General features: G+C 33.5%; 1 protein-coding gene across 1 annotated transcript in view; it reads right to left on the bottom strand.

Moving 5' to 3' along the window:
- Positions 1-13,712, bottom strand: part of vps33a (VPS33A core subunit of CORVET and HOPS complexes) — a 59,270-nt gene that overhangs the window by 13,356 nt on the left and 32,202 nt on the right. The window lies entirely within an intron of this gene.

Below are 13,712 nucleotides of genomic sequence, written 5' to 3'. Positions count from 1 at the left end.
ATAGAATCACCATTTAAATGGCAAACACAAGCAATCGGATACCTAGGTATCAGGTTAGATAATAACTTAAGCCACTTGTACAAACTAAATTATCAGCCACTAATAAAGAAATTGCAGCAAGACTTAGAACACTGGAAAGAATTGCCACTCACGTTGATAGGGAGGTTAAATTGCAATAAAATGAACATGTTCCCAAGGATACAATACTTATTTCAATTGTTGCCAATTCCCTAAATAGAGAAATTCTTTAAGGAACTAAAGAGAATAATAAGGAAATTCTTGTGGAAAGGGGAAACTGAGGATAGCGTTAGATAAATTAACAGAGAGGTATAGCCAAGGTGGTTTGCAGCTACCAAACTTTAAAAATTATTATAGAGCAGCACAATTAAGGTATTTATCAGATTTTTACCAGACAAAGGAAAAACCAGACTGGACTAAAATAGAACTAGATAAAAAAGGGGAGAAGGTACCGGAACATATACTTTATATGTGGGATGAAAAGCTGGTGCAATATAAAAGCTCACCAATATTGCATCATTTACTTAATATATGGAAGAAGATCCACTTAGAAAGGAAAAAAAAACGACTGACCATATACCAAAATTGTTATTGACACAAAACCCACTAATCCCTTTTACAATAGATAACCTTTCCTTTAGAGAATGGGAGAGGCGGGAGGAGTCACGTGATGGAGTAGTGGCCGGACGGTGAACTCCAGCCCTCCCCAGAAAAGTCGAAAAAAATAAAGGAAAACACAAAGGCACAAAAATAAAAATTAAAATAAAGTGAATATAAAGGTGGAAAGAAGATGGCGACGAAAGAAGAAAAATCGAAACCAACGGTAAGAAGAGAGGAAGAGAAGACAACAGAAGAAGAAGGAGAAGGCCTTACCTGTTTGAAGAGGCCCGCGGTGGAGAGAGAAACCCGCTCCCTCAGGTCGGTAGAAAGTGGACTACAAAAATGGCTCGCTGAGCCGAGTAAAAGTGCGCAACCGTGCATGCGCAACTCCTCGCGCATGCGCGATGCGCATGCAAAAAAACACACCAACGGGAGGGGCGACCAGCTGGGGAGTTGATCTCCACAGCCGGCAATGACAGCTGCAGAACAGCAACAGCAAGAGGAGAACATAGAAGACAACGAAAACAAGAAAGAAGAGAAGAAAAAGACAACAAAGAAACAACAGATGGCCAACCCAGAGGAAGAAGAGGAAGAGGAAGAGTACAGTGAAATGGAAGAAGAAGGGAAAGGCAAGACAATGGATATATTTTCTCTTATTAAAGAATACATGGATTCATTTAAAGAATGGCAAGCACAAGAATTTAGTGATTTAAGAAGAAGAATAAACAGTACAGAAGAGAAAGTGAATAAAATAGATATGACCATATCAGAAATAGGAAAAAGAATGGACAAGGTGGAAGAACGAGAAGCAGCAGTAGAAATGGAGGTAGAGGACTTAAAAAAGAAATTAGAGGAATCTAATAAAAAAGTTAAAGAGACACAAGAGCTGTTAGCTCAGAAAATAGATATAATGGAAAATTATAACAGAAGAAATAACATAAAGATAGTGGGCCTCAAGGAAGATGAAGAAGGCAAGAATATGAGAGAGTTTATAAAAGATTGGATCCCCAGGATCTTAGGATGTCCAGAACTACAGCAAGAAATGGAAATAGAAAGGGCACATAGAGCATTAGCCTTTAAACCATAACCACAACAAAAGCCAAGATCTATTTTAGTAAAATTCCTAAGATATACTACAAGAGAAAAGGTACTGGAGAAAACAATGGAGAAAGAAAGAGAGGACAACAAGCCACTGGAGTATAAAGGGCGAAAAATCTTTATTTATCCAGATATAAGTTTTGAACTCCTGAAGAAGAGAAAGGAGTTCAATACAGCAAAGGTGATTTTATGGAAGAAAGGGTATAAATTTATACTAAAGCATCCAGCGGAATTGAAATTATTTATTCCAGGACAGAAAAACAGACTATTCTCGGATCCAGAGGAAGCACAAAAATTTGCAGAACAATTACAAAATAGACTGAGAGATGAACACGTGTAACAAGAGTACAAAAGACTGCGAACTAAAAAGACACATAAGTTTTGAACTCCTGAAGAAGAGGAAGGAGTTCAATACAGCGAAAACGATCTGATGGAAAAAGACTATTCTCGGATCCAGAGGAAGCAAGGAAATTTGCAGAACAACTACAGAACAAGCAGAGAGATGAAGACATGTAATAAGAGTAAAAATGACCACGATCTATGTGTGTAAAGGGGTATATGTGTGTATATATACAGTGTGCATACATGAATGTATCCGTATTTAGAGGAAAATATATAGAGTATAGACAAGAATTAATAAGGGAGGGAAATGGAATAGAGGGAATAAGGAGGGAATTAAAAGAGTGACCTTTGTTACATATGAAAATTGAAATCTTTTCTGGGGGGGGCTGGGTGGGGAGAAGTTACGGTTACTGCAAAATCAGTTGACGTTTGCGAGTGAATTCGCAAATCCAAATGGAGAGGGGAGATGTGGTTGTCCGACAAGGGATAAAGGACAACTCAGGAGGGGAAGGGGAGATTGGGGTAAAAGAAGTTTTAAATAGGAGAATAGGGAAAATGTTTGATGTTTTAGAAATGTTGTCTTATAAAGTGTTCAAAACAAGAAAGCAGAAATGGATAAGAAGGAAAGGTAATGATGGAGAAACGGAAAGGGAAGATAAACAAAGTATAAAATGGCTATGCTGAACTATATGACTTTAAATATTAACAGAATACATAACCAAATTAAAAGGAAGAAACTGCTAAATTTACTGAAAAAAGAAAAAAATTGATATAGCATTTGTGCAAGAAACACATTTAACTGAATTGGAGCACAAGAAATTAAAGAGAGATTGGGTAGGACACGTAACAGCAGCATCGTATAATTCAAAAGCAAGAGGAGTAGCTATATTAATTAGTAAAAATGTGCCATTTAAAATAGAAGAGGAAATAAAATAATAGATCCAGCAGGGAGATGTGTAATGATAAAATGTCAGATATATTCGGAGTTTTGGAATCTACTCAATGTATATTCACCTAACGAAGAAGATCAAAAGTTTATGCAAGATATTTTTTTGAAGATAGCAGATACGCAAGGGAACATATTAATAGGAGGGGATTTCAACCTGAATTTGGACTCAAATATGGACAAAACTGAGAAAAAAAATTAACAGAAAGAACAAAGTAACCAAATTTATAATTAAATCGATGGAAGAAATGCAACTTTTGGATATATGGAGGAAACAACACCCAAAGGAAAAGGAATATTTATATTACTCGGCTAGACATAAAACATACTCAAGAATAGACCTATTTTTGTTATCAGCTCGTATGCAAGATAGAGTAAGAAAAACAGAATATAAAGCTAGAATATTATCGGACCATTCACCCTTAATATTGACAATAAAGTTAGAGGACATCCCTCCAAAAATGTATAGATGGAGATTAAACCCTATGTTACTCAAAAGGCAGGATTTTAGAGAATTTATTGAAAGACAAATTAAAATGTATTTTCAAATAAATACGAAATCAGTGAAAGATAAGTTTATACTATGGGATGCAATGAAAGCATTCATTAGAGGGCAAATAATAAGTTATGTAACCAAGATGAAAAAGGACTATAATCAGGAAACAGAGCAGTTGGAAAGGGAAATAGTAAATATAGAAAAAGAATTAGCAATGAAGGAAGATACAACTAAAAGAGGAGAATTGGCAGATAAAAAAATAAAATATGAAACACTACAAACATATAAGGTGGAGAAGAATATAATGAAGACAAAACAGAAATATTATGAACTAGGTGAAAAAATGCACAAAATTCTAGCATGGCAGCTTAAGACAGAACAAGCTAAGAAAATGGTATTGGCATCAAGGAAAAAAGACAAACAAATTACATATAATCCAAAAGAAATTAAGGAAAACTTTAGAGAATTCTATGAACAATTATACCAAACTGAAAACGAAGGGAAAGAAGGGAAAATAGATGAATTTCTAACTAAAATTGAACTACCAGAACTACAAATAGAGGAACAAAATAAATTAAAACCATTTGGAATAGTAGAAATACAAGAGATAATAAAAAAATTACCAAATAATAAGACACCAGGAGAGGATGGATTCCCAATAGAATTCTATAAAACATTTAAAGATTTATTAATTCCGCTCCTCCTGGAAGTAATCAACCAGATTGATAAAACACAAAGCTTACCAGATTCATGTAAAACAGCAATAATTACAGTAATACTAAAGCAAGGGAAAGATCCACTCACACCAGCGTCATATAGACCAATATCTTTACTTAACACAGATTATAAGATAATAGCTAAACTATTAGCAAACAGATTAGCAGAGTATGTACCGAAAATGGTAAATCTAGGCCAAACTGGATTTATTAAAAAAAGACGCACAACAGACAATATTTGTAAATTTATTAACTTAATTCATGCAGTAGAAGGGAGTAAAGCGCCAACAGTAGCAGTTGCTTTAGACGCAGAGAAGGCCTTTGACAGAGTAGAATGGAATTATTTGTTCAAAGTATTGCAAAAATTCAGTTTACCAGAGAAGTATATTAATTGGATTAAAGCATTGTATAAGGGACCATTGGCGAAAGTGACAGTAAATGGATATGTATCAAAGCAATTTAACTTAAGCAGGTCAACACGGCAGGGATGCCCACTATCACCTTTATTGTTCGCGTTAGCTATAGAACCACTAGCAGAATTGATAAGAACAGAAAATAATATAAAAGGGATAAAAATAAAAGACAAGGAATATAAAATCAGTTTATTTGCGGATGATGTTATAGTATACTTAACTGAACCAGAACTATCAATAAAAGAATTATATAAGAAATTGAAGGAATATGGAGAAGTGTCGGGTTACAAGATCAACGTAAATAAAAGTGAAGCAATGCCTATGAATAATGCGGATTTCTCAAAATTTAAGAAAGAATCACCATTTAGATGGCAAATGCAAGCAATAAGATACCTAGGTATACAAATAAATAAAAACCTCGGCCAATTATATAAACTCAATTATTATCCACTAATGAAAAAATTACAGGACGATTTAGAGCATTGGAAAGATTTACCACTAACACTAATAGGAAGGATAAACTGTATTAAAATGAACATTTTTCCAAGGATATTATACCTATTTCAGGCATTGCCAATACATCTGACAGAGAAATTCTTCAAGGAGTTAAAGAAAATAATAAGGAAATTTTTATGGAAAGGGGGGAAACCGAGGATAGCACTAGATAAATTAACAGAATGGTATAAACAAGGAGGCTTACAACTGCCAAACTTTAAAAATTATTATAGAGCCGCACAATTCGATACATATTAGATTTTTATCAAACAAGGGAAAAGCCAGATTGGACCAGATTAGAATTAGATAAAATAGGGGAAAAGATACCTGAACACATATTATATAAATGGGATGAAAAATTGGTACAACATAGAAGTTCTCCAGCATTACATCATCTACTCAATATTTGGAAGAAGATTCATGTAGAAAGAACCAAAACTAATATTGACGCAAAACAAGTTACTCTCTTTTACAATAGATAACCTTTCCTTTAGAGAATGGGAGAAAAAAGGGATTAAAAGAATAGAAAATTGTTTTTCAGGAAATAGATTATTATCCTTTGAACAAATGAAAGATAAATACAATATAACACAAGATACAGCGCTGGCATATTACCAATTGAGATCCTACTTGAAGGATAAATTAGGAAGCAGTTTGAGTTTGCCAGAGGCAAGTAACTTTGAATATGTGATTACAGATACAATGATAATCAAAAGATTTATAACAAATATGTATATTAAACTGCAAGAAAAGGAGAATGAGGAAACAAATGGTAAAACTAAAAAAAATGGGAACAAGATTTAAACATAAAGATAAAAAAGGAAACATGGGAGAAGTTATGTTCTGGAACGATGAGAAATACAATAAATACGAGGTTACGTATGATACAATATAACTGGATACACAGGCTATACATTACACCTCAAAAGTTAAATAAATGGGACCCAACAGTATCTGATAGATGTTTTCGATGTAAAAAAGAAAGGGGAACAACAATTCATGCAATCTGGACATGTGAGAATGTAGAAAAATGTTGGGAAGATCTTAACCAGATATTAAATAAAATTACAGAAAACAATATACCAAAGAATCCAGAGATCTTCCTCCTAAGTAACGTAAAAAACAAAGAATTTGGAATTGATTTGGAAGATGCACAAAAAAGATTTGTTAAGATAGCTCTAGCCGTAGCAAAAAAATGTATTATGTCAACCTGGAAATTGGAAGATAATTTGAAAATACAACAATGGTATATAGAAATGAATAAATGTATTCCATTAGAAAAAATAACATATAGTTTAAGAAATAATATTGAAATATTTGAACAAATATGGGAGCCTTACATGAAACACAATAGCATAAACCTACCGGGGACATTCACTACCTAAATTAACGAAAGGAGAAGGAAATGAAAAGAATTGACTCAGTGGAATTTCTTGTTTATTTTTATTGAATGACAACATTGTTTGACTGGTTTAATGTATCCTAAATTTTGTACTTTGGATGGACGGGAGGGGGGAGGTAGGGAGGGCGGGATGGGAGGAGGGGGGGGGGGAGTAAATGGCACTGTATATGTTTGAAAAGGAAAAAGTGTGTATCATGGTTAATGTGGTTTATGGTGTGAAAAATAAAAAAATAAAAAATAAAAAAAGGAGAACGGGAGAGAAAAGGAATCAAAAGAATAGAAAATTGTTTTTTTGGGAAATAATTTATTAACATTTGAACAGTTGAAGTACAAATATGGAATAACTCATGGTACAATGTTTGCATATCACCAACTGAAAGCTTATTTAAAGGATAAATTGGGAAACATTTTGAGATTACCAGAAGGAAGCAGCTTTGAATATGTGATTACAGACACAAAGATAATTAAAAGATTTATAAAGAACATGTACATTAAGCTGCAAGATGAGGAAAATGATGAAATAAGCTATAATCCTAAATAAAATTGGGAAAAGGATTTAAATATAAAGATAAAAAATGAAGCATGGGAAAAGTTATGTACTGGAACTATGAAGAATGCAATAAACACAAGGTTACGCATGATACAGTATAATTGGTTACACAGGTTATATTTCACGCCTTAAAAGTTAAAAGAATGGGATCCAACATTATCAGATAGATGTTTTCGCTGTAAGAAGGTAATGGGAACAACAGTATATGCAATTTGGGCATGTACGAAAGTGAAAATGTTTTGGGAAGATCTAAATCAGATATTAAATAAAATCACAAAAAATAACATACCATAAAAATCCAGAGATTTTTCTTCTAAGTAACATAAGTAGTAAGGAATTAGGCCTCAAATTGGATAAAGCACAAAAAAGATTTATTTTGATAGCCTTAGCAGTAGCAAAAAAATGTATAATGTCAACTTGGAAAATGGAAGAGAGCCTGAGAATACTGCAATAGTACATGGAAATGAATAAATGTATTCCAGTGTAAAAAAATAACATATAATTTAAAAAATAAAGTCACATTATTTGAACGAATTTGGGAACCATACATGGAACACAACACAGAGGGCTTGCCTTGGACCTCCACCCCCTAAAATGATAAGACGACAAAACGACTTGATTTAGTGTGTAAAAGTAGATGACACATTTTTCGTTTATTTTTCATTGAGTGAAGAAATTGTCTTATGGTTTTATTGTATGGTATATGTTGATTATTTATTGGTTTTGGAGGGGGGTGGGAAGGGGGGTGGGAGGGAGGGTAGGGGGCAAAAAAAGGGAGAAAATGTCACGGTGTACATTTAATGAGAAATGTTTGTATATATTTTGGTTGATATGGTTAACAGTGTGAAAAATAAATAAATTATAAATAAAAATAAGTTGACACCTCATTTTAGATTTACCAGGTATTCATAACTCTTTGTTGAATCAGAGTCTGACCCAGGGGTTAACATGATAAAACAATAAAAATATTGAAAAATAAGTTATCAAATAAATGTTCCATAGGTGCATAATAAAACAAAGTATTAACAAATCTCTATAGCAATACAAACAGTACTGAGACTGATGTTACATTGTAAGATAAAAGGAAAAACACTATACTAAATATCTAATTTAATACCCTCACTTCAGAGGCTACTGACCAACATAAACAGTCCACTACTAATAATTTTTAAAAAAAAGGAAGGTAAAGATTGGGTTTGAGACAGATTATAGATATGTTTTTGGGAGATATTTGGGGCAGGTTTTTTATTGTAGGTCACATACATTTCAAAACAGATCTCATTTAATATACTGGAGCTCTGCTCAGGTTGGCTCAGTGTGCCTTTGCAAAAACTGAAGAGTTCCCAAGAGACTTCACTAATGGATTGTTTTGAAAAGCCTCAGATGAAAGAACTCTGAGGAGGAAGTCCGGTGGAATAGGACAAGCTGGCAAGCTTGTGGAAAGACCCCATTTGGAAGACGGGTTATGAGTGCTTAATTCAGGACAAGCTGGCAAGCTTGTGGAAAGACCCCATTTGGAAGATGGGTTGTGAGTGCTTAATTCAGCCTGGACAAAGCCCTTGTGGTTCATACAAGAGGAGAGGACTAGCTGCCTAATGTTTCAATTGAAATAAGGGAAACAAAAAGGAACTCTGTGATGTCCTGAAAGAAAGAGGTTATCGCTTTCCACTCACATCCCGGACGGTGAACTCCAGCCCTCTCCAGAAAAGTCGGGAAAAACAAAGGAAAACACAAAGGTACAGAAATAAAAGTTACAGAAAAGTGAGTATAAAGGTGGAAAGAAGATGGCGACAAAAAAAGAAAAATCGAAAGCAACGGTAAGAAGAGAGGAAGAGAAGACAAAGGAGGAAAAAGGTGAAGGCCTTACCTGTCCGAAGAGGCCTGCTGCGGAGAGAGAAACCCGCTCCCTCAGGCCGGTAAATAATGGAATACAAAAATGGCTCGCAGAGCCGAGTAAAAGTGCGCGATGCGAATGAAAAAAAACACACCGACGGGAGGGGGGACCAGCTGGGGAGTCGATCTCCACAGCCGGCAACGACAGCTGCAGAACACCTGCAGCAAGAAGAGACCACAGAAGACAATAGAAACAAGAAAGAAGAGGAGGAAAGGGCACCAAAGAAACAACAAATGGTCAACCCAGAAGAAGAAGAAGAGGAAGAGGAAGAGTACAGGGAAATAGAAGAAGAAAAGAAAGGCAAGGTAAAGGATATACTTGCTCTTATTAAAGGATACATGGAGTCATTTAAAGAATGGCAAACACAGGAATTTAAGGATTTAAGAAAAAGAATAAACAACACAGAAGAGAAAATAAATAAAATGGAGATGACCTTAACAGAAATGGGAAAGAAAATGGACAAGATGGAAGAGCGGGCAGTAGCAGCAGAAATGGAGGTAGAAGACTTAAAAAAGAAATTGGAGAAATCTAATAAAAAAACTAAAGAGACACAAGAACTACTAGCTCAAAAAATAGATACAATGGAAAACCATAACAGAAGAAATAACAAAGATAGTGGGCCTTAAGGAAGATGAAGAAGGCAAGAATATGAGGGAGTTTATAAAAGAGTGGATCCCTAAGACCCTAGGATGTCCAGAACTACAGCAAGAAATGGAAATAGAAAGGGCACATAGAGTATTGGCCTCTAAACCACAACCACAACAAAAACCAAGATCTATTGTAGTAAAATTCCTAAGATATACTACAAGAGAAAAGGTACTGGAGAAGACAATGGAAAAAGTAAGAGAGGGCAACAAACCACTGGAGTATAAAGGGCAAAAAATCTTCATTTATCCAGATATAAGTTTTGAACTCCTAAAGAAGAGAAAAGAGTTCAATACAGCAAAGGCGATTTTATGGAAGAAAGGGTATAAATTTATACTAAAGCATCCAGCGGTATTGAAAATATTTATTCCAGGACAACAAAACAGACTATTCGCGGATCCAGAAGAAGCACGAAAATTTGCAGAACAATTACAAAAATAGACTGAGGGAGGAAGACGGGTAATGAGAGTTAAAATGATCACGATTGATATGTATGTGGGTAAAGACAAAAATAGACTGAGGGATGAAGACGGGTAATGAGAGTAAAAATGATCACGATTGATATGTATGCGGGTAAAGAGGTATAAGAGTGAATAGAGACAATGAGCATACATGAATGTATCTGTACTTAGAGGAAAATATAGATAGTATAGACAAGAATTAATAAGGGAAGGTAATGGAATAGAGAGAATAAGGAGGGAATTAAAAGAGTGACCTTTGTGACATATGAAAAGTGAAATCTTTTCTGGGGGAGGCGGGGTGGGGGGAAATAGCGGTCACTGCAAAATCAGTTGACGCTTGCGAGTGGATTCGCAAATCCAAATGGAGAGGGGAGATGTGGTTGTCCGACAAGGGATAAAGGACAACTCAGGAGGTGAAGGGGAGATTGGGGATAAATAAGATAGAAATAGGAGAATAAGGAAAATGTTGGATGTTGTAGGAATGTTGTCTTATAAAGAGTTGAAAATAAGAAAACAGAAATGGAAAAAGAGGAAAGGTAATGATGGAAAAACGGAAAGAGAAGATAAACAAAACATAAAAGGGCTACACTGAACTATATGTCTTTAAATATTAATGGAATACATAACCAAATTAAAAGGAAGAAACTACTAAATTTAAATGAATAAATGTATTCCATTAGAAAAAATAACATATAGGTTAAGAAATAATATTGAAATATTCGAACAAGTATAGGAGCCTTACATTAAATACAATAGCGAAAACCTACCGGGGACAAACATTACCTAAGTTGATGGAAGGAGAAGGAAAGAAAAGAATGGACTCAGTAGAATTTCTGGTGTAATTTTGTTGAATGACAACATTGTCTGACTGGCTTAATGCAACCTTGATTGTATACCTAAAATGGATGAGAGGGGGGGTGGGGGGGTGGTTTGGGAGGAAAGGGGGGGGGGGGAAGAAAAAGTCACCACTGTATATGTGTGAAAAAGAAATGGTGTATATCATGGCTAATGTGATTTATGGTGTGAAAAATAAAAAATTTAAAAAAAAAAAAAGAGGTTATCATCTGAAAAATCCTGACGAGGCAAGTTTCTTCGGCAAGACACTGAAGTGGTTGATTAAAAGGAATCAGTTATGGGTGTCCAGTGAACAACAAATCTCTCTCTGAAAACCAACAAGAACCTCCCTGAGTGGAGCCATTTACCTTTCAAGCACCAAAGCCTAGTGAATTTCATAAATGTTAAATTCTGTGCACAATATAATAATTGCCTGCAACCAGTAAACTTGGAGGAATGAGAAGTGAGATTGGACTATGAATCAAAGAACTTTTCTGAACTTACCCACATGCGCACTTAGAATTAGAAGGGGTTTAAGTTAGGTTAGTTAAGTTAATAGTGATAAAGTGTCTTTCTGTTTTAATGTTTATAATTAAAAGCAACTTTTGTTTAAGTAACCATTTGTGTTGGTGAATATCTATTGCTGCTGGGTTTTGGGGACCTCTGGGCTCATAACAGGGTTCAAAAATTATTTGATTAATATTTTTTGGGAGGAATCCAACCTACCAACGTTATATCATTGGATGCAGAAAAGGCATTTGGTAGAGTAGGATGGAGTTTTTTTATTTAAAGTTTTGGAAAAATTTAAATTTGGACCAATATTTATTGGTTGGATTAAGGCTTTATATAAAAATCCTAGTGAAGAATGGACAGTTATCTTTACCTTTTACATTGAATAGATCTACTAGACATGGCTGCCCTTTGTCATCAGCTCTTTTTGCATTAGTTATTGAACCTTTGGCTCAGATAATAAGGCAAGATAATAATATTAAGGGTATTAAAGTCTAATGAATTTAAAATTAATTTATTTGCAGATGATATTTTGATATATTTAACAGAACCTCAGAATTCTTTAAAATACTTGCATGATAAGTTGGAACAGGATAGTGAAATATCAGGTTATAAAATTAATTGGGAAAAAGTGAGATCTTGCCATGAGCAGAAGTGAACTATACTTCTTGTAAACATATTGTTAAATTTAAATGGTCAATCACACTAATATTTAGGTATTAATTAGATATTAATTTTAGTAATTTGTATCAATTAAATTATTTACCGTTGTTTTATAAAATCAAAAATGATTTGAATTTATGGAAAATTTACCGATTGCATTAATAGGAAGAGTTAATTGTATTAAGATGAATATCTTTCCTAGGATTCAGTATTTGTTTCAATGTATTCCTTGTAAGATTCCTCAAATTTTTTTTTTTAAAGATTTGAATTCTATTGTGAAAAAATTTTTAATGGAAAGATAAAATGGCAAAAATTAACCTGTAAATATAAATTAGGAGGTTTACAGCTTCTGAATTTTGAAAATTATTATAAAGCGGCACAATTAAAGTTTATTAATAGAATATTTGATTTGGAAAAGTCCCTGGTATGGGCAAATATTGAATTATCTCAAATTGGTGAGAAGAAGATGGAGTATTTTATTTATAAATGGAATTTTAAGTTATACATAATTATAATTCACCTATTTTGATACATTTAATGGAATTATGGAATAAAATAAATGATGTAATAGGTACTCACGGGAAAATTTCAAAACACATATCAAAATAAGCTTTTTCCTTTTACGCTTAATAATCAGTTTTTGAAATTATGGTATCAAAAAGAAATTAAATCTATACAAGATTGTTATGAAGCAAATTATTTTATTTATTTTCAAAGAATGAAAGAAAAATATGAAATACTCTTGTTATTATCAAATTAAAGCTTTATTATTTGATAATTTTGCACATATTTTGCAGGCACCCAGACAATCTAAATTTGAAATTTTACTTACAGATGGTGGGAAGAAGCAATTTATATCTGAAATGTATTCATTATTACAGAATAAAATGCCTAAGTTAGATTTGCATAAATCTAGGTTAAAATGGGAAAAAGATTTAGGAATAGTTATTAATCAAGATAATTGGAAAAATTGAAGTAAAGATAGTATGTCTAAAATTGCTAATGTGAGATATTAGTTAGTTCATTATAAATTTTATACATCAATTATATTTAACTCCAGAAAAATTAAGAAGATATAATTTAATTTCTTCAGATTTATGTTTTCCCTGTCAGAAGGAAGAAGGTTCTTTTTAACATTCTACTTGATTATCTGAAATGGTTAAACCTTTTTGGAAGCAACTTAAGGATTTTTAAAAGTTATTTTTAAAATGAAATTTATATTAGATCCATCAGGTTTTTTTTAGGTAATATTAAGGAGTAGAGTTTAGATTTCAAGTTGCATTTTTGAGATTAGCATTGGCTGTAGCCAGAAAATGTTTAGCGATTACTTGGAAATATGGGACTGATTTGAGTATATATAGATGGCATATGGAACTGAGATTTTGCATTCCATTGGAAAAAATAATATAATTTAAGTGATGACTTTTTTTAAAATTGTAAAACTTGGAGCCCCTATTTGGATCAAATGGGTTTAAAATTTTGAATTCTCCGACCAGTTGTGGTGTTACTCTAATCCATGGTAATTAATTAACTAATAATATAATTCTGGTTTACATCTCCTCTTCCTTTTTCTTTATGGGGGATAGGTTAGTTGGTATTGGTGGGAGAGGTCACATGGGAGGAGGGCAG

Source organism: Narcine bancroftii, chromosome 4 (assembly GCF_036971445.1).
Source record: "Narcine bancroftii isolate sNarBan1 chromosome 4, sNarBan1.hap1, whole genome shotgun sequence".
NCBI classification, from domain to species: Eukaryota; Metazoa; Chordata; class Chondrichthyes; order Torpediniformes; family Narcinidae; genus Narcine; species Narcine bancroftii.
This window is presented reverse-complemented; position numbering and strand designations above follow the sequence as displayed.